This window comes from Hirundo rustica, chromosome 2 (genome assembly GCF_015227805.2).
Source record: "Hirundo rustica isolate bHirRus1 chromosome 2, bHirRus1.pri.v3, whole genome shotgun sequence".
NCBI classification, from domain to species: domain Eukaryota; kingdom Metazoa; phylum Chordata; class Aves; order Passeriformes; family Hirundinidae; genus Hirundo; species Hirundo rustica.
In genome coordinates this window covers 116,534,215-116,559,483 of record NC_053451.1, presented here as the reverse complement: position 1 = coordinate 116,559,483, position 25,269 = coordinate 116,534,215, and the positions used below count along the sequence as shown (strand labels likewise).

At 46.3% G+C, this 25,269-nt stretch overlaps 1 protein-coding gene across 2 annotated transcripts in view; it reads right to left on the bottom strand.

The window, feature by feature from the left end:
* Window positions 1–24,173, bottom strand: part of KCNJ6 (potassium inwardly rectifying channel subfamily J member 6) — a 159,158-nt gene extending 134,985 nt beyond the window's left edge. Inside the window, exon 1 of one of the 2 annotated variants that reach the window (XM_040055395.2) lies at window positions 24,091–24,173. The gene's annotated coding sequence lies outside the window, so the exon portion shown is untranslated. The remainder of the gene's footprint in view (window positions 1–24,090) is intronic. The other variant, XM_040055396.2, reaches the window with a different exon arrangement.
* Between the last annotated feature and the right edge of the window lie 1,096 nt (window positions 24,174–25,269).

The following is a 25,269-nucleotide window of genomic DNA, read 5'->3' as shown; positions in this document are numbered from 1 at the left end:
GGTATGGAAGTGTGTATCTAGCGGGACTGGGAAGCTGACATCGTTTTTGAATTGACAAAAATTACAGATATTTAAATATTTAAATATTAAAAAATTCAACTGTGAATATTTAAGTATTTTCATCTGGATATTTGTTACGAAGGTGGCATTTCTCTCTACTTACTACTAACTGAATGTGCTGTGGCTTGGGAAAGTTTGGATGCAGACAACCTGGAGGTGATCCAGCTTGAGAGGAACCTCTGGAGGGTGTCCTGGCTTTGGCTGGGAGAGAGTTAATTTTTTTCCTAGTAGCTGGCGTGGGTTTAGTATGAAAACCACACTTAGGTTTTGCTGGAAAAACCCTTTTTCTGACCTAGAGATAGGACTCCCAAGTTTGAAAGTTTTAAAAGTTTTGAAGACTTTTATTCCGTTTTCAGTCTCATGAGAAGGGTGAGATGGTACAGATGTTACAATTCACGCCATCACAATCAGAAGCCAAACTATTTCCTAATTACAGTACATTATAAGTGGTTTTTGGCCTATCAACTTTTGCCACACAGTGCTGAGAATGCTTCTAAGCCAATCTTCTATTAAAATACCTCACATGGGTCTTGCTACAACACATCTTTCATAGTTCTATTTCTCCAAAATATTTGGTCTCTTTGCAAGGTCATAATTTGAAACTTGTTTCTAGTTCAATTTCTCTCTCGATGTCTGTCCTATTCCATGGCCTTCCTAAGTCAACATAATCTATCTCAAAGTTTTCATATGAGTGCAGGAGACTATGTGAGCCTTCTGTCAGGCTTTGAGAATCCTCTAAAATCCACTTCCCACATTGTTTAGTGCTGTGAGAAGTGCTTACCCTAAATCCAGGGCTTTTCAGTGCCTCGTGCCCTGAAAGTGAGGAGATGCACACAGAGCTGGGAGCAAGCAGAGTCAGGGCACTGACCTGGACTGGCCAAAGGGATTTTCCTCCCCAGAGGTCACCATTCCCAGAATAAAACTGGGAAAGCTCACTGGGAGCGAGTGCTCAGGAACAGGTTGGGAATCAGTCAGAGGGTGGTGAAAATTGTGTTGTGCATCACTTCTGTCTCCTGGGTTCTGTCACTCTCTCTCCTTTTCATTACTATCATTATTATTATCAGTAGTATCAGTGTATTATTATTATTATTATTACTATTATTACTATTATTGTTATTTTATTAAACTGTCCTTATCTCAACCCACAAGGATTACTTGTTCTTGCCAATCCTCCTCCTGCCCACTGATGGGGTGGGAGTGAGAAATTCAATTATTTGTCAGCTGGGGTTAAACCACGACAGAAGGGGAAGGGAGATTGGTACAAAGGGCACCTGGATGTGGATTAACAGGTCAATTAGTTTGGGAGAAGTGACAACATGATCTCCTTTTAAGCCTCTGGTTTAGACTGAGGTTGAGCCAGTCTGAAAGTCTCAGTCTATATGGAATTATCTGAAAGTTTAATTTCAGTTCTGTAATTAATCACAGTTTCAGTAGTGCTGCAAATACAGCTGATGCAGTGGAAAAAGGTGCAAGGAGAAAGGGAGAGATGAATTTACATGGATGGGGAGGGACTTTTACAAGGGCAGTGAGTCACAGGGCACAGAATGGCCTTAAACTGGAGGAGGACAGGGTTAGATGGGATTTGGGGAAAAAAATTTCTCACTGTGAGGGTGTTGAGGCCCTGGCACAGGGTGCCCAGAGCAGCTGTGGCTGCCCCTGGATCCCTGGCAGTGCCCAAGGCCAGGTTGGACACTGGGGCTTGGAGCAGCCTGGGACAGTGGAAGGTGTCCCTGCCATGGCAGGGGTGGAATGGGATGGGCTTTAAGGTCCCTTCCAACCCAAACAATTCTGTGATTTTTTGATTCTATGAATACCAGCACAAATATTTAGTGATGTTTACACCATAACCTGTGGGTCCAGCAGGCAGGTGTGACATGCATTTACCATCCCTGGAGTTCTCATGACAAGACTGGGACATCACCTGGAAAAATCTGCTTTTTCCAAAGACAAGCTCCTCTCCTGGGGTTGTGTGGTGAGGTCTGCAGGTGTGAGAGGATATCATCTGACCCCTGCTTTTGGAAACATCTGAAAAATTTATCTTTGGGTCATGTTCTTCCCTGGATTTTAAGGCTCTGCCCCTCAAAAGCGGAATTTAGCTAAAGGCTGAACAGACCTGAGAAAAAAGCAGTGGCTGCTACTAATGCAGGGGGTTTGTCTGCACAGGTCCATGGGAAACATGGAATTTGTGCCATCAGATGTCCTTGGGACAGCCAAACATCTTTCTATAGATCCACACTCAACAGAGAAGGGAGCAGAACTTCAAATATTGTTGAAATTTCCTTTGACTCACCTGCTTTTAATGAGAGTGTTCTAAAATGTGTAACTGTGGAATGCCTCCTGCAATGCCAGCTCTCACTTTGTTAAAGAGCACTTCCTTCTGTGTCCCTGTGTGACACACTCTTGGTTTTTTTCAACTAATTAATCACCTATTTCGTTAAGTAAATATATATTTTTTACATTTAAACTCATTGAAATTCAACTTTCAGGCTCTGAGCAACCTGGTCTAGTGGAAGGTTCCCTGCTCATGGAAAGGGGTTGGAACTAAATGATCTCTAAGGTCTCTTCCAACCCAAAAAATTCTCTGGTTCTTTGGTTTGGTATTGAATCACCCATTGGAAGAGCCTCCAGCTTCTGGGGGTTTGAAATAAATGTGGTTACTCATTTTAAATTTGGATTAAATTTAGATGCAAGTCACGTGAAATCATGCAGTAATCTAAAAATATCTCATGCAGAGTCCTGTATATGACTCCCAAAGAGATATAAACAGCATAAACAGATATATGATAATTCTAGTGGAGCTTTTAATGTGGGTTTTCTATATTTATGAGGAGAATATTCAGTTTGGATATCTATGCTCGGAGCAGTTATTCTCTATCCTACGCATGTCCAGTGAAATATGAAAAAGAGTTTGAGCCTATCCTCACATCAGGACAATTTTGCTTCAAGTTCATCCCATAAATTCTGCCTGGAAACCTTTGGAGTAACATAAGCAGATATTTCACACATGATTCATGAAGCTACATAATACATAATCCAATGTATTCCCCCAAACTGCTTTTTCAGGAGTTTTAAAATTCCTGCTCCTCCCAAACGCTGAAGGTTGTCTCTGCTGGCAAGATCCAGAGTGCAGAACAAAGGCTAAAAGCCATAAAATCCTTCATTCCCCCAGGAACTTGCCCTGTCCCTTTAGTAACACATCCCTTCCTTTTCAAGATGATGCACCAATTTAAACTTCCAGTGGAATTTTCCGTGCAACCGCGTTTCCCATGGATAATATATTCACCCAAGCTGCAGGAAGCTAAAGAAATCTTAGGTGGCAATTGTGGAATTAATTTCAATTACTTTTTTTTCTTTCTTAGGTGATTCCTTTTGCTTCCAGAGATCTTTTTATCCCACTGCAAACAGGATTTGAGGCAGGAAATATTTATTTCCTCTTCACTGGCTGGGAGCAGTCCAGCTCAACTCACCCTGCATGCCTGAGCTGTTGACTGCTGGCAGGACTTAAATGGCTGATTTTTATGAAGATATCTGGAAATTATGGCAATTTTGGACCACTGTTGAAACACTGCTCCATGCAGCTTTTCTCCTTCTCCTTGGAATCATGACTCTCTTCTCAAGTTGCTGAGTACATCTCCAATTTTCCTGCTGGAACTCCCACCCAGAGGATTTGCATTCTATATTATCTAGTATTTTATTGTGTGATCTCACAGACAAACTTTGTTTGGCTTTGGAATATTTTTTTTTTTAATAATAATTAACCAAAACACAGAAAAAGTGACATCTGATGCCTAACCAGGTGTACATTATTTCTATCTTTTTATGTTCTGTCAATGACATTCCTAATACCTTGCACTTGACCAATAGGTAGATAATTTTTAAGTCTGTTTGGAGGTTTTATATTAATTTTTTTTTTTTTTCAACAGAAGACATCACATTTAGCTTCCAGCAAAAGAAGTGTGATCTATAAGGCATCATTTTTCTCCTTCCACCTGTCAATGCTGGATTTAATAGCGCTCATTCTTCCAATGATTTATTGCCAATGACTGCACTTTTCACTTTTAAATCGTATGTCTGAAGTCAGAATTATTCTGCATTTTGTGTAAAGTTGTGTATTATGTTAGACATCCAGGTAAAAATGCATCACGCTTAAGTCTTTTTCCTGTTTTATTGATGAAGCTTGAATTCAAAAAGATCCTGAGAAGTTTGGCTGCAGAAGGAAGGACACTTTCAAAACTGTCTCTGCAGTTTAAGTTGAAGGGGTGTCACGGATTTCACATCTATTTTTCATCAGCATTTATGGTGCAGAAAAGACACATCCCAGACTCTGTAAGGATTGGGGAATACCACGTCTGAGCAAGGGGGAGTGGAGGAGAAGCCTGCCAAAATCCAGACGACAAAGGAACGAGGTTTTAGGCTCCAAGGTTGTTCAGCCCGGCATTGTGTGAGAGAAGGAAGCCGCCCAGCTGCTCCAAGGATGCCAACACTCGTTCGAGTCCTGCCAGGGGGCCGGGTGCCAGTGACAAAAACGAGCAGAGTGTAACATCTGCTTTTTGTGACTGCTGCCCAGAGAAACCAGAGAGGAACATTCTGCCGCTTCAGTGCGCCGGGCTGGAGAGCCCTGAAAGGCTTCTGGAGTGCTGTACGTGCCTCTGTGGTCTGCTGCTTTCCCCACCAGCGCCAGGCACCTCCACACAGCGGCTTTTTGGTTCAGGCTCTTCCTGTCCTGCCCCTCTCCACCACACACAGCTGGAGCAGGTAGAGAAGAGATGACCCATGCAGGAATGCACCCCACACCCAGGCAGGTGTTTCCATCTAGGGAAAGGTTTAAGACACCCCTTGCTGTTCTTACAAGGGAAAAGGACCCAGAAACTTCTTTGCTGTCCTGGCACTAATTGGCTCAGTGCCAAGATAAAAAACCACTGATTGGTCTCTTTAGCTCTTCCTCAGAAAAATAGCTGGATTCTATTGACAGCAAGCCAGTTTGTCCCTCCTGAAACATTAAGTATTTAAGAAGGAGCACAGAGGTGCTCAGGGCTTTTTGGGGGTGTCGTAGTCAGGTGTCGGATGCTTCTCTGGGACCTGCACATGGTTTTGTTCTTTTATTTCTGTGCTCTTTGCTGTTTTCTATTTTATGAAAACCTTTGCTTTACAAAACAAACCCAAGGAGCCATCTCACAATATTATGAAGCCACTCTGGGAGGCTGCAGTTCAACCCTGAGACTTGACACATCTTCAGGGGGCTCATTACACTCTGATGTAATTAGAGTGCAAGACTGCATCAAAGCCAGGGGCTGAAAGGCCCAAAGGGGTCTTCTCTGGTGCCAAAAAGGCTCTGGTCCCAGCTGAGAATCAACATCTTAGCCTGGAGAGCAGATGTGGGAAGAGATCAAAGAAATATTCTTGACTGAGAGACACTGCTTTACAAACTATAAATGACACACGAATTACGGAGTCAGAAGCCCTACACACACACACACACACACTGAAAGCATTCAAGACTTCTCCCAAAGTTTGGATGCAGATTCTGCAGTTACTTTCTTAGGAATTGAGGGAAAGGATCTCAATGTGTGCCCCACCAACAACTGGATGGTAAGATACACTGAATCCCAAATTTTATTATTTCTTTGCTAGCTGCAACATTAATAGGTACCTTTAACCCTATGCTGTATACATATATACCTACAGGTAGTTTTCTTTTTGTCTTTACCCCTGTGCAGTATTTAGTTTAAGTCTTATGTCTGTTTTGTGTCTATTAAACAAATAATCCATTCTATAACAGACCAAATCAGTCATTATTGAAGACTTGTGAATGAGAGTGAGTTCAGTGGTGCTGGCCACCTCAATAAAGCTACAGCCTGCTGCCAGAGGCCTGGGAAAAAGGCAGGGACTTATCTAAACCCCCACATCTACTCATGACACTTCCCCAGTCCTAACTGCTTGGGGGGTCCTGAGCACGGGGTGACTCAGTCAGAGCTCTGGAGCCTTCCGTGGTAAAGGCCTCTCTTCCTTCTCCTCCTCCTCTTCCTCCTCCAAATGTCTCAGCGAGGCAGCCAAAAGTTTCATTCTCCCTCCTGGCAGACACAACCAGGCTGTTGGAACCCGCAAGCAGCTTGATAAAACATCTGTCCTGCATTCCTGAAGCGCTGAACACCTTGAGGAAGCGTTTGGCTCAGAGCAACGCCGAACAGCTTTGGGGGAATTTAAAATAGAGGTTCCGTGGTGGCGAAGAGTCTCCAGGCACGAAGAAAGGCAGGTGTTGGATCCTTGTTCTCGGGAGTGGGATGCTCTGCTTCTCCTGGGCCTGATTCGCATATTCCAGGGTGGAATATGTGAGATCTAGAGCATGTTTGGGAATTTTGTTCTCTAGCTGTTTCCAGTCCTTTGTTATTGTAGCCAATTACTCTTGGGTGTTTTGTTATTCTTTGTTTTTTTTTAGCCAATTAGTCCCGTTTTAGGGCAACAGTCTGTGTTGCTACTAGAGTTGAACCTGGTTTTTCAGACCTGTTCTCCATTTTCTCGAGATCATTTTGGATGCTAAACTTACCCTCTAAAATACTAAAACCATTATTTTATCTGACAGAATTGGGCGCTCCGCAGACCCAGCTGGCCACATCCTTCCATGGTGTCAATGCACCCCTGGTAGCTCCTCCTTGGCCTGTTTTACAGTTAATTTTATAGCCATGAGAAGGTAATTTTTCCTAGACCAGCTTTCCCTGCTTCCTGATTAGAACACTGTGGCAGATGGTGTAACGTCTTAATAAAATCAAAATATATGACCCTCCTCAGCTTCCTTCTTAGCCTGTGTTGATCTGCTGTGGAATGAAATGAGGCCGATTTGATGCAACGTGCTGTTGATAAAGCCATTTTGTCTTATATTTCCTGGTGCCTAAAGCAGTTTTTATTTTTTAGAGAGCTCAGTTCAAGGTGAGTGGTCCACCACTTTCTCTTCCTTTTTCTGCCAAACATCCTTCACGTTTAAGAAAGGCACCACGTGTGTTCTTTCCAGCTCACTGGAATTTCCCTCGTTCTCCATGAATCCTCAGGTAGATTTGATGTTGCCTCAAATTGGATTTTAGTGTATTCTTCAGGTTTAACTGATTTGAGAACATCAAGATTTATGTTATGTCCTATCCAGTTTTAAGGAAGGATCTTCCTTTTTGGTTCGAATAGTCCCTTGCTCCCCATTGGCCTTTATCCTACTAAATATCATCTCCATCTTTCCTTTCTGTTGAGAAGTGAGACAAAACTCTCCCAGCACTTCCTTCTTGCAACTGATTTCCTCACAGATAAATTTCCTGCTATTAGTGTTGCCTCTTCCAGGCTGAATTTCTCTTTGTCTCTTGGCTTCCAGTGTTAACCCCTATTTCTTTTGGAAATTATCTTTAATGTTATGCCACAATCTCAGTGTTTGTTCTTGTGAGGTCAGGGTGAAACTCTCCACTTAGCTCAGTTAATCTCTTGTCTTTTAATGCTTGATACGGATTCCTCTGGGTGTGCCCTTCCTCTGGGGGACAGCTTTCCCTCACAGCTGCAGTTTTCTACAGAATTCCCCCAAATCCCTACCATGGACAGCTCCTGGAATCTCTGGGATTCTTCTAATAGCTCACAAGAGTTTTGACGTTCTGATCCTTTTAGATCCGTGATCTATTTTCAATCCCCAGTGTATTAGCACCTTGTTCCTCTCCTGTCACTACCTGGAACTTGTGCCAAATCCTTCCCTGTGCAAAATATACCTGGAAAAGCACTGGACAAACCTTCTGTGCACAGGGGTTGCACCAGGAACTCGTCATCTTGATCATCTCACCTGTTGTCAGTGCTGACCTAAAAATACAGGAAGTACAGGGGAATAAGCGGATTTATTCAGTGGATTGACTTCCTCCCACTTAGAACCTTTCCATGAATGATTCTAAGCATGGTTTTGATTCCAGGCCCTTGCCAAAGTCACTGGTGTTTGCACACACCTGGAAACTCAGAATCACTTGGGTTAGAAAAGATTCTCAAGGTCATCCAGCCCAACCACTCCAACCAGTGCCAAGGCCACCACGAGCCCACGTCCCCAGGTGCCACATCAAAGTGTCTCAAAGATGAAGATGCCCAAGCCCATCCCTCCTCTTTCTCTACGCTGACGCTGGGTCTGTGGTAAAAGCTTTGCAATCATCTAAGGATGATAATACTGATAAAGGGAGATGGCAAGAAAGATGGAGAGATACTTTTCATGATGGCCTGGAGTGACAGGATGAGGGGGAATGGCTTCAGACTGAAAGAGAGTGGGTTTAGATGGGATCTTGGGTAGGAATTGTTCCCTGGAAGGGTGGGCAGGCCCTGGCACAGGGTGCCCAGAAAAGTCCCTGGATCCCTGGCAGTGCCCAAGGCCAGGTTGGACATTGGGGCTTGGAGCAGCCTGGGACAGTGGGAGGTGTCCCTGCCATGGCAGGGGTGGAACTGGATGAGCTTTAAGGTCCTTTCCACCCAAACCATTCCATCATTCCATAATTCCAACACCTACTGCTTGGTCTTTGAGGTGTCCTGTGTTAAAATGTCCATGCTCTTGGTTATGTGCATTGAATTTAACTTAAATGCAACATGTTATGCTAAAAACTCCATCCTGTAACTTGTGTTTTGCAGTTTTTGAGAGCTGGTGGGCCAGTGCCTTGCCGTTATCCCAAATGAATTCTGCTGCTTTGTTTTAAGGCAGACACTGGATCCTGGGGTGAATTAAAGGTGGGACATTTTCTTGCAGAGGATCGCTAACCTGGGCTCTGCAAGTTGCATAGCAGTGTTACTGTGAGTGCATTCCTGTGTCTGGAGAAGCCCTGGCTCTTGGTAGGAATAATTCTCCAGGCAACAGCACCACATTGAATTTTGGGTATAAATGAAGTGTTTGCACTGCATTTGTTCCACTCTCTGTATGCCCAGAATGGAGCTGAGGGCCTTTTGTGCATGTTGAATAGAGGGATCTTAATAAATAACAAGTATTGCTACTCATTTAATGTTTTCTATTAATCCCTGTTCAGGCACCTTGAGAGAAATTCACACCCTTACTGAAGGAAAGACTGGAATTCTTCCCTGGAATATGAGCAGCTTTACAGAGGTGCTGTATTCTCTTGGACTCAGCACATCATTCTCTCCTCTCTCCATCCCAGCACCGCAATTCCAGAGGGGAATTGGCCTACTCTGATTTTGTGCCTCTCTCCAAGGAGGCACCTGGACGTGGCTGTGCTGTGCTGGGCTCTTGAGCTGGCTTTTCCTCCGGCTTTGGCACAGGGGTGGTTATGTAATGCTGCAGCAGCATGGAGAGACAGGGATTGCTCGGTGAGGAAAGTGACAGTGGGACGGAGCACTGAATTCCGCGAGGAAGGTGAACGGCCTCGGTTTGTGACAGCTAAAAGAACAAAGTTCTGTAACGGGGATTATTCAGATTAGAGGATGATTGTGCCAGGCAAAGTCTCTCTGTGTGTAATGAGCTGCTGCAGCCCGAGGATTTCATCCAGAGACCTGATGCAAACATGGATAACCGGGTACTTAGCATGAGATCTTTGTTTGGTGCAAATAGGTGACAGGAGCTGGCCATGGAATCCTTCCTGCATCTCTTTCCATCAGATCTTCCTTTCCTGGCCCTGTCACTGCTGTGGAGCTGAGAGATGCCGTGTGCTGCGTCTACTGGAACCGTGCTAGGCTCCAAATGTTCCTCTTTCTGTGGGAGTTGCTAGAGGCAGGAGAAAAGCTTCTCTTTCAGATGCCACTTAAGAGTTCAAAATGCTGGGAATTAGGAGAGAGCCATTATTTGATTTTGCACAGAAAGGGTGTCCACTGAACACTCTGAAGATTTTGATGGGTCTGAGGGAGGACAAACAGCCCTGCAGCATCACCCTCCAGGTCCCTGTCCTGAAGCCACAGGTTTGTTTCCTAAAATAAACTCTCCTTGTGGTTTTTTTTTTTTTAGTAAGGACTCTGTTCTTTCATCTTGGCCCCATGCCTGTAGAAGAGGCACAGGTTAATAAGGGATAATTGCTTTTTTGTTTAGAAAATGGCATTTTCTCTCTGCCTGTGGTTTGTTTTCTGAAGGGTTTCTTAGCACCTCTTAGCCCCTCAGCCTCATATTCTGAGGACAAAATATTTTTTCCTCATATTCTGAGGGCAAAATTTATCATTCCAGGAGGAAACAGAATATATATCCAGTGGGGAAACAACAACCATTCCAGAACAGGTGAAGGGCTGTGCTAAAGAATGGAATTTATGCCCTGAGCAAATTAAAATTTTCCTACCCCTCAAAACAGGATAATTCACCCCCTTGTCAACACATTTTTATGAGCCTGAGCTTTGTCGTTAATATTTATTGAGGGAAAGGGAAGAACAGCTTCAGGAGGGATGTGGGGAATCCATCCAAGTGTGGAGGGTAACTATGGCACATTTACAAAGGCACAGTGGGGATAAAAGGCTTTGTTCAGCAGCCTTGAAAAACTGAATGGAAAAAGAAAAGATCTGATTTTTTTTTTTTTTTTTTTTTTTTTTTAACTTTGCTACAGATGCAAGGAGAAGGAGCAAAGGGAAAAGAAGGTGAGACAAAGATCAGCCACTTGATGGGGAGTAAATAATGAATATTTAGTTTATTTCAGCACCTGAAAGAGCTCTGATGGCTTTGGGTAGAGTCTATAGATGTGTGTAGCAATGAAGCCGAGAGAGAAACTGGAGAAAACAGTTTGTACGAAAGCAGAGTGGAGCAAGGATTTATTTGTTTCAGAATTCCCTGTAATCCTCTTGCTCTGCTTTTAATGGCAAAATGGCAGCTGTTTAATTCAAGTCACTGCTGTAGCAGTTAAGTCAATCAGAAATCTGACTGTCTTAGAAAAAAACCCCCTGATTATGTGATAGCTAATGCAGTTAACTCACATTTTCAATTATTATCCCACAAGGATATGCCTATGAGGAAAATATCACTGTGCTGAAGTTCTTCCACAAAGATTGATAGAGATGACAAAATGTAATTAAGGGTTTCAATTTATTCCCACTGAAACGAGTTGGGAAACTCTCAGTCACTTCAAAAGCAGCCGCCACCTTTTATGTTTGGCTGGGATCAAAAATACCCACTTGGAAACATCAGAAGAAAAACAAGGACGGCTCAGAAGCAACTAAAGCAAAATTCCTGAGGAATTGTGTATTCTCCAAGGGCTCCAGCAGTGCAGAGCTGCTCAGACAACAAATATTTGCCAATTGAATGATTAAACTCTTTCACTGACCTTTATTTTGTTGCAAATTACTTAAAAGTTTCTCAAATTACTTCTATTCCAGTGCCGGTGCACATGGAAAGGATAGAATTGAAATATTTAGCGAGGGCAGGAATTTCATAAATGTAACACTTCATGAAGGAAAATTCCAAACCCATTCCTGGACTGGGATGCTGTGCTCCTACTTTCTGCACGAGAAGGCTTTAGGAATGAAATATAAACCTTCTAGAAATGTGACACAAATCTGAAAAAGATTGCCAAGAAATCATCCGGTGATGGACTGTTCGCACAGAAAATCAAGTTATACCCTGAGAATCAGCCAAGTTAGCACCAAGAGACGAGGATGTTCCAAGTGGAAGGAATTACGGAATCTGAAAATTAGAATAACGAACGTGAAAACATTTAAAATGAAACTACATTAAAAAAAAATAAAAAAATCCCCTATGGCTGTAACAGGGAGATGATTTATTGTCCTTTTAAGGAAAATAAGAAGGTAGATTTAGAGAACAACAGGCTGATTAACTTTCCTTAACTCCTTGGGAAAGCTAGTGAATATATTCTCAAAAAAAGCTATTTCCAGAAAGACGAAACACAGGAACACAGTCAGGAACAGCCAGCTTGGATTTAGAGCTGTAGAATGTAGAATAATAGAATGTTTTGGGATGGAAGGGACCTTACAGCTCATCCAGTTCCACCCCTGCCATGGGCAGAGACACCTTCCACTGTCCCAAGCTGCTCCAAGAAAAAATCCAACCTGGCCTTGGGCACTGCCAGCGATGGGGACTCCACAACCTCTCCAGGCAACAAATTTATCCATGGCTGGCCAATCTGACAGATTTTCACCACAAATTGTCTGCGTCTGTGGGTGAGGGGAGAGCAGCAAGTTTTTAGCAGGATTTTCAACATTAACTCACAGTTTTGCTGGCCAAAAAAAAAAAAAAAAAGGACAAATGGAGTGGATGGATGGACTGTAAGGAGGAGTGGGAAATGGGCTTGGCCTTTGAAGGGACTGCAGATTCCAGTCTCGCAGCTCGTGGTGCCCCTTGGGGGTCGATTCCTTTTAGGGCACCAAAGGAATCTCAGCCTCCAGGTGATCCCAAACTGGAAGGAGCAGTAGAGGCACAGGGATGTCACTCAGACTAAAAACAAAAAACGGGCTGTCAAGAACCTCACGAAGTTGAACAAGTTAAAAACACCAAGTCCTGCACCTGGAAAAGAGCAGCCCATGCATCAATACAGGCTGGGAACCAACCCACTGTGGGATAAAATCTGGGAATTCCAAAAACCTCCACTTTGACCTGGATCAGCTGCCCAGCCTCCAGCAGTGAAGGCTGAACGTGCACTGGGATGCTTTGGGAACAAATGGCTGAGGAATGGGATTATTCCCCCTTCCTGGCACCTGTGAAAGACCTCCAGAGCTCCCTTCTAATCTGTTTTTCTATAATCCTGTGAAATTATATAACAGCTCTTGTATTTGTGTTTTCATTCTTTTTTTTTTTTTTTTTTTTTCCCCTGAGTTCATTTAAGATCCGTGATGGGTGCTAAATCAGAATAATAACTACACACACATGCTGGGCAAGAGTCTTTCCACATCCACCTAAATCCTGGAAGTTGGGGGGGACACACGAGATCAGGTTCTTTACATTGGCTCAGAGGAAAGAATCACGGGCAGCATAAAGATAAAGCATTTTATATTCCAGTTAGTTATATGAACATTTCTATTTGGGGAGAGACACTTTGAAACTTTTTTTTTTTTTCTTTTTAACTTTGAGTTCTAACAGTTCTAATTTTGGCCTCTCTGCTAATAATTAATTCATGTTTATCCAGCTGCATCAAACTACACTGGTCCCCTCCTTCTTGCCTCTCACACTGGTGTGTGAGATTGAGCAGGAGGGCTAATTCTAATTTATTGAGTATGGCTTTGATAAATACGATTAGAACTGGAGAGCTAGACCTGAAATTTAGTTTGGGTTTTTTTTTTTTTTTTTTTTTTTTTTTTTTTTTTTTTTTTTTTTTTTGTTTTGTTTGTTTTTTTTTTTTTTTTTTTTTTTTTTTTTTTGTTTTTGTGTGTGTGTGTGTGTATGTGGAGTTTTGTTCTGGTTTGTTTTTTTGCTTGTGGCTTTTCCTGATGGTGCATCTTCACTAAAGATGCTCAATTCATCTGAGGCCAACTCACAAAAACACAGTTTTTAGACTGTGGCTGGGCTGAGATGCGGAATATGTGCTTTTGGATCCAGCCTCACTCAACTTCAGATTTCACTGAAATGAGAAATTCACCTGAAGCCAGAAATTGTTGTGGGAATTTAAAGTTCTTCCTCTGTGTAATTTGCAAACGGTGAAGTCGCGTTTTTCCCACTGTTCTGCTCATAAGGAGGGTGCTGCCTGAGGCGTTGTTTTCAAGAACAAAATGAAGATTTTTCTTGCCATTTCAGCTGCCACTGTTTGCTCCCACCTTTTCCAACTGCACAGCCCAGCTCCTGGGCTGGCTTTTGTCTTGAAACTTATGGGGTGGCCCTGCCTACACATTTGATGGTTTGAATCTCACTTGTCCTTTTAACAGGCTTTTTATGGACTGGTTACTGCCATAAATTGTCAAGAGCCTGTTAGTGCACTACTTATTTCTGGAAAACTTCATTAAGGGGAAGTAGGAATAAATCTGACTTTTTTTTTTTTTTTTTTTTTTTTTTTTCACTGCATTACTAAAAATAATATGTAAAATATAACAGATGGCTTAATATTTTTATTTCACCATTTCAGCTGTGCTCACCTCGACCGCTCTTGACTGACGTTCCATGCAGGTGCCAACAGTCATTAATTTTAAAATAAGCTGCTTTGAAATCTGTTTTCATATTTACTCACAAATCCATGCTTTGGACTTAAGGCAGGCTGTTCTTAATTAAAGATCCTGCAGAAACACTCAGGCTGCAGCTCCTGGTGGATGTTTGGGTTGATGCACATCCACCTCTGTCGATAATGTGCTTTTTGATCCTGGGGAGCAGCAAAACTCCCATGGGAGCACCACGAGCTTGCATTGTGGCCAAATGTGAGAAACTCCATCTGAAAACACCACAATGGGAAAGGATTGGGAGCATTTGTAGAAGTTTCTAGAGTGTGTCGTTGGATCAACTCTGCTGGATCTGCGTTTACACTGACAAAGCACAAAGAGGAACAGAGTTGAGGCTGGATTATACGAATATTTCTGATGCCAGTCTGAAGGGATGAAGTCATCCTGGGATGTGCTAAGGAAGCTGCATGCCAGACCTCTCTCTCCCACCTACCAGCCTGTTTAAAATAAATTTACATTTAAGGTCTGATACGAAGCCCCTTGAAGTGAACGGAGAGACTTTAATGCTCTTTGACTAAAATGCATTTAGAAGATCTCATATTTTCTGTGATTCTATTTCTGTAGCAGCTTGGTGGGTTTTACTATTCCTGAGCATTTCCTGCAAGGCTCCCTCCACTTTCTTTTGTTATTATTATTTCCTCTCATGTTAATATCATAAATCTTTTCTCTGCTGTAATTCCAAGGCCCTACCTGATTTTCCTGCTTAGTTCTCTTCTAATATTTAAGTTGTGCCCAACCCCACCAGTCTGGCTTCTGAAAGCAGCTGGAATTAAAAGCAAAACAACAAACAAACAGTGAGTTCTGCTCTTTACAAACATAATAATAATAATAATAATAATAATAATAATAATAATTATTATTATTATTATTATAATTATTATTATTATTATTATTATATTTTACTTTATATGGTATTTGTGTTGAAGTTCTGGAGGCAAATTGGTTTCATATCTGCTGTCCTTGTGCCTCATTCCATGGAAGAGCAAAAGCTCTTTCTTGCAGCAAACACTGCTGGAATGCAGCGTGTCAATACCAGGCATTTGCTGCTTATACACAGAGAGTCCCCTTTCTTTTCTGGAGAGCAGTTTATAAAAAATAATTGCTCAAGGAAAAATATTTCCCATCTACCCAGAAGGCAAAGGCTTTGGTAGTATTGTGTCACTGAATTCACTGCTGTAGCTTAGACCACAAATCTGCCACTTGCAAGGGGTAGAAAATAGTGACCAGCAACATCCAGATGCTCCAGGTCACCTAAATTCCAGGGAACAATCCCAGAACTGTGGAATGGACTGCTCCAAATATGGGAGTCTTTATGATCCAATTCTAGGGCTTTTTTTCCCATTCCTTTTTTTTTTTTTTTTTTTTTTTTTTTTTTTTTTTTTTTTAATGTAATTTTCCCTTCTCTCTCAAGCTCTTCTCCTTCCCACCCCTTCCAAATTTTAACCATCTCATATTTTGATATAGCTTTCCTTCCTCTGGCTAGACCCAGAATTTGGAACTGCAGCACAACTTTAGGGTCACCCTTAAATCTTCAAGTCCTGTTTTATGGAAAAGCTTAGTTGTGGTGAATGTGTGGGAAACATCTACAGTAAATCAATCCTTAATATCCTGTTGCAAATGTCCAACGTGTAATTACAGTCACCATCACTAGAACACTGCAGATACTGCTGAAATATTTTCTTGGTCACTACAACGTTCTGTTTGTTTCTCTTGCAGGTTTTAGTGGTAACTTTGGCGTGTTTGGGGGAAGTGGGTTAGCACTGCTTTGTTTGTGATCAGGGAAGGCTTGGGATGCACTTTATGCTTTAATGTAATTATGCCTCGTAGTCAGAATCCAGCAGCGTCCCAAGGATTGCTCACATCCCTGCGGGATACTCGGCTGGGACAAACACGTATCTAGTTTATTGAACATGATTATCTACCTGAAGTATTGGAATTCTTGTGCAGTGAATCACACCAGCCCTGGATTTTGAGATGACTGGAGAGACGCTGGGTTTGTGCCCAGCTTGTGGACACACCATGCTGGGTGGCACTGATGGGCTGGGATCCAGCTGCCTCCTTCCCCTTCCTCCCCTCTACAAGTGCTGCTGGGTGCAGGTTTGATAATCCCCAGCTCCCATCCAGTGAAGAACTGAGACATTTTATGCGTTTCTCATCTAACAGCTCTGCTCTCCTGCACTTGTACCAGACAAAGCCAGCAGCACACTCAGGAGAACACACCAAAGCTGGCACAGCTTCCCTTCCCTTCCCTTCCCTTCCCTTCCCTTCCCTTCCCTTCCCTTCCCTTCCCTTCCCTTCCCTTCCCTTCCCTTCCCTTCCCTTCCCTTCCCTTCCCTTCCCTTCCCTTCCCTTCCCTTCCCTTCCCTTCCCTTCCCTTCCCTTCCCTTCCCTCTCTGCACTGACACTGATCCACAGCCTGCTGCAGTCGACAGAAGTCCTGAGATCATTAAACAGCCTCTGGTTTTAATCAGTTCAAAAGGACTCCTTCCATTCCCTTTCCCACCTGTGCTCTCCCTGCCCCTGCTGTTGGTTCCACCTCTGAGACCAGGGAGCTCTGAGAGTGTCGGGAGCCGTGTGAGAGAAGAATAAACCTGACTTCCAGGCAAACTTGGTATTTTATATGAGCCAGGCAGGAAGAGAGAGATGCAGGACAGTGCAAAGAAGTTTAGTGGGCACAGTTCTGTGAGGGAGCTCTGCAGGCAGGGATTCATCTGTGCAGGCAGGGATTCATCTCTGCAGACAGGGATTCATCTCCCACACCTGCTGCACCTGTAGATGGCCACGCTGATTTAACTGCTGGAGAGGCATCCCAGGAAACTTGAGGCACCAAACTGTGCCTCATCTCTAGAAGCCTCCTGAGGCCTTTGATGGAATAAAATGACTTTCTTGAAAGTTTCCCTTTGGAGTTGATGTTCATCAGCTCTTTTCATTGATGCTCTGAGGGGAGACCTCACTGCTCTGCACAGCTCCCTGACAGGAGCGGGCAGCCGGGGGAGGGGGTGGTCTCTTCTCCCAGGGAGTAAGGGACAGAAAAAGGGGAGATGGCTTCAAGCTGTGCCAGGGGAGGCTCACGAGCAATTTCTTCCTGGAAAGGGTGCTCAGGTCTTGGAAAGAGCTGCCCGGGGAGCTTTGCAGTGCCCATCCCTGCAGGCATCACCTGGAGGTGGCACTCGGTGCTCTGGGCTGGGGACAAGGTGCAGAGCAGTCACAGCTTGGACAGGATGATTCTTGAGGTCTTTTCCAACGTTAATGATTCTATGATTCCATTCTAAGACACTCGAAGAAGCCCAGGGAAGCTGCACTTCCAAAGCTGGTGTTGCCTTTTGAAGATCACCCTGTGAAATCCTGGCCCCATGGAAATCGACGGGGAATTACCTCTGCGTGCCCAGACAGCTATTGAGCTGTAAGGAGGTTCTTAATTACAATCATTTAACATAAATGCTTCTTCTCAGGAATGAGAAATTGATCTGGCAGGCTGATGGAAAGTGCAGGCTCTGAGTGTAAGCAGGAGATGGTGGGAGAAAAAGCAGGAAGGTAGGAAATACTCTTTTCTCATTCTTCGAATAACTATTCAGAGAAATAATTTGACAATTGCTCATTGTTCTAATGAACCCCTGCTCTTGATTATGATAAATACTAAATTACACGTTAATTCCTCCTTTGCTTTCATTGACAAAGTTGTCTGTATTGACAAGGCACAATGAGATTATGTGGTTTTTTTTATAATGGGAAGCAAAAAGCAGAGGATTTCCTGCAATGCTGCAAAGTGCTCTGAGCCGGAGAGGCTGAAGCAGGGCTGGCTGTGATAAAGCACTGCAGAACACAGTTGATTAGAGCATTGAATTAACGATGCTCTCGTGCCGGCTCTCATCATGCCATTCGTTCCCTCAGCCTGCTGTTTCACCCTTTCAATCTGCACATTATTGTTTTCTTGTCCAGAAGTGTTTTGGGTTTGGTTGGTTGGTGGTTTTTTTTTGTTTGTTTTGTTTTGTTTTTTTTTAAGAGAAATCAGCACAAATGCCAGCACTTGGCTTTTCAACAGGAAGCAAGCCCCAGTGTTCTGCTCCAGAGAGTCCCCCAGAAAAACTCCTGTGCATGGTGACTTCCTCAGGTCAGCCTCCAACAGTCCCTGCGGATGGGAGGAAGGTGGGATAATCCAGACCAGCTCTACAAACCTCTGATCCTCAGAGTTTATTTGCCTCTGAAATGCCATGGCTGCTGTGGCAGTAGCAATCAGACCTGGGACTGCTCTTCCTGAAGGCACAGCTGAGTTTAAAGACCCAACACGGGTCCAAGGGTATGAAATGGAATTAAGTCGTGACTGAGGCTGTTTCTGCAGGCCTGGCATGGGTTGTGGAAGCACACCCAGGGGTGTGTTGGAGCCCCTCTCCCCACCCAAAATGTCTCTAACCTCCTTTAGCCAAGGGGCACATGAGGGTCAGGCCTCAAAGCCAAACGGCAAAGTTCACATTTACATTTGTGCCAGCACCCCCAAACTCATAAAATCCCAGAACGATTTGGGTTGGATGGGACCTTAAGATCATTCAGTTCCACGGGCAGGGCCACCTTCCCCGATGTCCAACCTGGCCTTGGGCACTGCCAGGATCCAGGGGCAGCCACAGCTGCTCTGGGCACCCTGATCCTCAGTTTTAGGAGGAGTCAGAGGCTTCCTGTGCCTGAGAGGTTTTTCTGAGGGTCTGGACGTCCATAGAGAAGTCAGAGTCTGAAGCTGAGCTCCCTCAGCACGGACGTGGCCGGACAGGGTGGGGATTAACAAGAGGCTCCCTGGTCTAAGTGTTTGAGCCTTCACTGTCTGCACTCACACACAGAGTTATTAATGCAGATACTTCAAAAAAAAACCCTTAAATCTCTGTGGAATCGTAATTTACTCCTGTGGATTGCAAGCAGTATGTGCAAATGATAAGGGTTTTCTGATGGCAAGGCAGGCTCTGCCCTTGGATAGACTCCGTTGTTTTTGTACCAGAGTGAGACAAGAAAGTAAATTCTTCTTGGAAGTGAGTAATTTCCAGCTGGAGATCGGTGGCTACTGTGGGCATAGACATCCAGCCACCATTAATGTCTAACCTGAGGTTGTAACTGGAAAAGAGCAGCAGAAGGGGCTTTTGCCTTGTGGCTATTTTTTAATTCAAAGCTCTATTGAGTAATACTCCGGAAAAAAAAAACCAAAAAAAACCAACGAACCAAAAAACTTCTCTGACCAGCCCTTGGCACTTCTGTTAAAACTTCTTGTGCAACCTCTGGCAGAAGCTGGGGCTTGTGCAGTCAGGGCTGCGGAGGGCCCTTGCACTGTGAAGATTTTCAGTGGGTGTTCGAGGCCAGGCTGGGTGGGGCTCTAGGGGAAGGTTCCCTGCTAACATCAGGGGGCTGGAACAAGATGATTTTCAATGTCCTTTCCAATCCAAACCATTCTGTGATTCTATAATTCTTCAATTTTACTGGGCATTGTGTGACTCTGAGGGCAGAAATTGCCCGGTTTTGAAGAACTTGAGAATCTCCCCGCTTTGTTTATTTTTTGTCCTGTGTCTGAGGACAGGATGTTCTGCTGGCCATGTGCAGGAGCTGGTGAATAGAGTGCAAAAATCCACTTTAATGAGCTTTTCAAATGGTTTTCTCAGCTGCCAAATTCCCCTGGCCCTGGGGGATATTCTGGGAGGCAAATCGTGGGTGAGGAGTTAAATGAGGAGGAGGTGAGGAGTTAAACGAGGAGTTAAAGGTGCTCTGAGCCTCCTTATGGACAGGATCCATACCTGCCAGACTAAGGACGGAAAAATTCCGGGCTCTTCACAAGAATTTTTGCCACAGAGGTTTTTCTCCTCCAGAACCTGCATGGGCAGCACTGATCCCAGTGTTGTGCTGCAGTGTGTGGGGTTGGGATGGGCCGGTTTGGGATGTCCTTTTGGCAGAGACTCCACATCACAGTCATGAGGCTCTGCCAGAAGCCTCCAGCTTCCACCAGCCAGTGTCCTTGGGCATCATTAAAAATTGCAGCGCTGTGTGGAAAAACTGGATTCAATAACCTACAATTGTTCAATACTTCTATCCCAGCTATTAATAAAACATAAAAATTGTGCTTTCAACATCAGCAGCATTCTAGCAAAGCATCTGGAGAAAACCTCCAAAAACCAAGGAACTAAAAGCCAAAAAAAAAAAAAAAAAAATCTTCCAGAAAGTCAAGTGGGAATGAGATCAAAACTTTTCCCTTGGGTTTGCTGCTTGGTAAATTTGGGGTTTGTTCAGAAACATCACACTCTGCACAATCTATATATAAATATTAACACTTAATCTATTTGGAATATTGTTTTCAAGCTGCCTCCACCAGTTAAAACTGAACATCCCTATAAATGTAACACATTAACCTAAACCTTGTATCTTTTTAAAAACTGCCAGGGCTTAATTGTCCCATATAAAAAGGAACATCCTGGAGCAGGGAGGTGATGGAAGCGCTGAAACTTTTAACAGCAATGAAAATCAAGGAAATTATACAAGAGAAATGGGATTTTTACAATGTGGCAAGCACTGCTGCTTCAGACATAAATTAATTTATTTGGGAGAGCGTTAATATGAATTATTTTACTTCTTGCTTTTACAGAAGGAGGTAGGCAAGCCCTGAATAAAACAGCTTGTATATGTAAAAATACCATGAGAAGATCGTCACAGACACAGTAACCCTACACCAACAGTGTCCAGAGTTCCTGAGAGGTGGAAGAAAGAACATGAGGCTTATACCTAAACCTATTGTGAAATACTTGAACATATCCACTGTGATGGAGATTTTATGAAAATATAAATGAAATCCTGCTTCTCTTACACAGTTTGAAGGAGAGATCTTATTCTCCTTCCAAAGTACCACGTTTCAACCAAAAGGACTACAAAACAAGGCTCCAAACACATGCTTGTGAAAAACAAGTCTTTTCAGCAGTGAAATGATGTGTCTTGGGAAGCTCAAGCTGAGTGTGGCGCAAATGCACCGGCAGAAATTACACAAAGAATTGTTGCTGGTTTTTTTTTTTTTTCCTAATTGAGGCTGTGGTCGTGGGGCTTTCGGTTGGTGCTGCTGTAATTAATTCTCTCCTTATTTGCTTGTGAGTCAAAATCATTTGGTAATGATCTGATAGCATTGTTGTGGCACTGCAGGAGCCCTGCCTTATGTAAGGAAATCAATAACTTCAAGTATTGCAAATGGTTTGGTAACTGCCCTGAAGAGTTGGCTTCTGTTACTTCTCATTTTCCCACAGGAAAATTATGAGTTCCTGAGCTTGTACTTACAGTTCAGGCCTTTATTCCCATATTCCCTGGGACACAGGCTTGGAAATGGGAGGCCCAGCATTAAAATATCCAGGTCTCCGTTTCCATAAAGGCTTAACTCATTAGTACACTCCAGGAGTGGAGTCGGGGTAAAATGTGGATTTACACTAAAAAAAGGATTTGTTATTCTCAGCAAGGAATTTGCCTGGAGCCCCTGCAGGGAATCACAGGATGGTTTGGGCTTAAAGGGACCTTAAGGATCATCAGGGACACTTCCCACTAGAGTCCAACCCTTAAATGCCCACCCTGGGCATCACAGGAATAAATAGAATAGAATAGAATAGAATAGAATAGAATAGAATAGAATAGAATAGAATAGAATAGAATAGAATAGAACAAAACAACAATCAAACAAAAAATCCACAAAAAACCAAACAACCCAAATTAACACATACTTGGCTGGGACTCGCCCATGTGTTTGTCTCATCCAGAATTCTTTGAGACAGAGAATTTATAAGCAAGAAGGAAGGCAGGCAGAGCAGGAAACCAGTCCCGGTGTGGTTTGACAGATTGCTGATAGCTAAAGCACAGCCCAGAGACGCCGGGGATTCGGATTCCAAACCAATAACTCTCCATGTACCTATAGTTTACTGCCTATCAGCACCGAGGCAAGACCAAATAAATTCCGTTTGCTTAATGAAAAACGAACATCCCGACACAGTGAACGGCCCAAAAGTGACTAATCCATCTCTATCTCCCCCAGTGAATAGTATTAATTATGTTGTTTGCTTTCCTAGACCGATTTTTTCCCTAGTCTGAGGTAATAACTGCATGTGTAACTGCTAGAACGAGACAGGTAAAGGCGAGCTGAGCCAGAGATTTACAACCCATCAGGGCAAGAAATGTATCCTGGCTGTTGGTGCGTTTTCACTAACCCCAACACTTCCCCCCCACCCCGCCCCCCTTTCGCTTTTTACATTTATTTAAACTGGTCTCCAGCTGTTCCGAGGAGAAGAGGGTGTTTTTGCAACGAGCTGACCACGGCTGACCCGACACAAAACTCCACCTGTGCAATTGTGCCCCTCAGCAGTGGGATGACTCCCTGAGCCGAGAGAGCGCAGCTCCTTCCAAAGCGCTATTTCCTCCGCGAGTTTCCTGCGGGCAAACCAGCTGAGGCCGGGCATTCCTCACGATTTCTGCAGGGCTCCTTTCACAGGCCTTGTGCCCGTGCCAACGCTCCTGCTGGGGGATGCATCTACCCGTAACAGCTTACGGAGAACCGCCGCAAAACAGCCCGAAAAAAACCACCCCGAGCTCGCTCGTGGGAAAGACGGGTTTTTTTAAAAAACGTCTTTGCTCCCGGCTCCTGCCGTTCGCTCGGCTCAGGAAAGTTTAGTGGCCCTGGGGGAGTCTTCCCAGCCCAGCAGGGAGCGGCTCGGGGCGGATTTTAACAGCGGGGACATCGCTCGGGGCTTCTCCCGGTCCTCCCAGCGCAGAATTCCCGTTTCAAAGCCGCCGAGCCGCGCGGTGCCCGCGCATCCCCCGCGCTCCGCCGGCGCTGTCCGCGGTGCTGGAGCGGGGCCGGGCCGGTCCGGCAGAGCCCCGGGGCTGCCGGAGAGCTCGGGGGAAAAGAGAGGCGTCCGAAGCATCCTAAACAGCCAGGAGGCAGCTTCCCTTCCCGGAGAAGATGCTCCGGCCACGGCGATCCGGGAGTGCCCGGCTCCCCGAAACTGCGGTCCCTTCCCCAGCGCGGTGTCCCGGCCCTTCGCCTCCCGCTTTCACCACGACAGGAAAGTTTTGTCCGCGCTGTCTTTGTCCCCCCCTTTGGCACCGGACCTGGCCCGGAAGGGACGGCGAGGGCCGGGGTGTGGGGGGGAGTGGAAGAAGGGGGGGGTGTTATCTCCTACTTATTTATTTATTTCGCTCTTTCCTCCCTCAGGTCGCCATGGTGATACCGAGCTCGCTCTCCCTCCGAACAAGAGGAGACGGGCACCCCTCCGTGACCGCCCCCGTCCCCTCCGCCACCCGTGTCCCTCGGGGGAGGCTGTCCCCTCCCTGACCGCCCCCTCATCCCGGCTCCGGCTCCTCTCCGCCGGGCCCCTGCTGCCTCCAGCGCTACCCCGGCTCCCCTCAGCCTCTCCCCGGCTGCCCCCGGCCACCCCAGCTCCCCGCAGCGCACGAGTGAGACGGCAGCGGCCGAGCACAGCCCCGTCCCCTCGCTGCTTCCTTCCTGCCCGCTTTGAAGTTCTCCCCAGCTCGGGCAGCGCCGCTGGGGAGGGGGCGGCCGGGCGGGACGCGGTCCCCTCTGTGCCGGAGCCGAGCCCCGGAGCTGCCGGCGCAGCCCCGGTCCCGTCGCGGCGGCGCCGCTTTGACCCGAGGGCGTGGGGATGGGGCTCCCACCAACTCGGGAGGCTCCCGCGACGGCAGCTGGAAACCTCGGGACCGCCCGCCCTCCCCACCGCGTCCCCCTCGGCCGCGGTCTCGCCGCTGTGCCCCTCGCCCAGCGGGAAACGGCCGCCTCTGCTCGCCCCCGGGTTACATAAGAAACGCACCCCGGATCCCTCGGCACCGCCGGGGGGCCGGAGGAAAGGCTTTTTTTTTGTGTGTGGGGGAGATGGAGAAAGGCGTGAAGGCACTGGCAGCGACCCCGCATCACCTGCGCAGCGTCCCCTCGGGCAGGGCAGCCCCGCTTACCTGGCGGCTGCTGTCACTCCATGCCGGCTCCCCGCGGGACGGGACGGGGCAAGGGCGGCTGCGGGGCTCCTGCTCCGGGCTCCGTGCGGGCTTCCGAGCGCCTCTGGCTGTCACACGGCCCCGAGGATGCCGCCGGGCGTCTCCATTCCCCACGCCCGCTCGCCCACCTCCCGCCGGCCGCGCACCCCGGGGGGGCAGCGGCACCCGCCGGCCGCGGGGCTCCGGGCCGTGCGCGGCTCCGTGCGCGGCTCCGTGCGCGGCTCCGTGCGCGGGGGCTGTGCGCGGGGGCTGCGCCGGGGGCTGCGCTGGCCCGGCGGGCGCGGAGCGGAGCGCGGAGCGCAGCGCGGGCGGCGGCAGCGCCCTCTGCGGGCGGCGCGGGGCGGCGGGGGCGGCGCGCTCCTTCCGCGGGGGCGGCCCCGCTCCGCCTGCGCCGCCCCCGCTGGGAGGACGGACGGACGGACAGAGGGACGGATGGATGGATAGATGGATGGATGGACGGATGGATGGATGGATGGATGGGGGGAGCGGAGCGCGGAGCTGAGCGGGGACCCGGCGCTGTCGCTCCCGCCTCGGGATGCGGCTGCCTCGGGAGCGTCCCGCCTACCCCCGGCGGAGCCCTCCCCGCGCAGGAATCAGGGAATCGTGGAAGGGTTCGGGTTGGAAGGGAGCTTAAATATCGATTAGTGCCAACCCGCCTCCCCGGCCGTGGGCAGGGACGGGTTCCTCTAGCCCCGTTTGCTCCGAGCTGCGTCCAGCCTGGCCTTGGACACTTCCAGGGATCCAGGGGCAACCACAGCTTCTCTGGGCACCCTGTGCCAGGGCCTCACTGCCCTCAGAGCAAAGAAGAGAACCACAAGTGTGACCAGGGAACACCAGGGTTTGCGTCCCACAGTTCTCTGGCGCATAACAAGGCTTGCTCGCACACCACGAACAAACCTCCATCCCCTTTGGAGCACTTCCCAGCACCTTCACCCCCTCCTCACTGATGGAGACTTTGGCGTTGCTTTCCCCACTTTCAGGCTCGGCTGAAATTGGGGACAGATCCCACATTCCCGGTTGGAACAGCTGCCAGGCAAACGGGCAGGTGCTCACCTTCAGACATCGGCAGATACTTTAATTCAACCTTCTTTGCTGAGAAAAACCGGCTGGAAAGTAGAGCCCAAAGTCCTTTCCAGACAT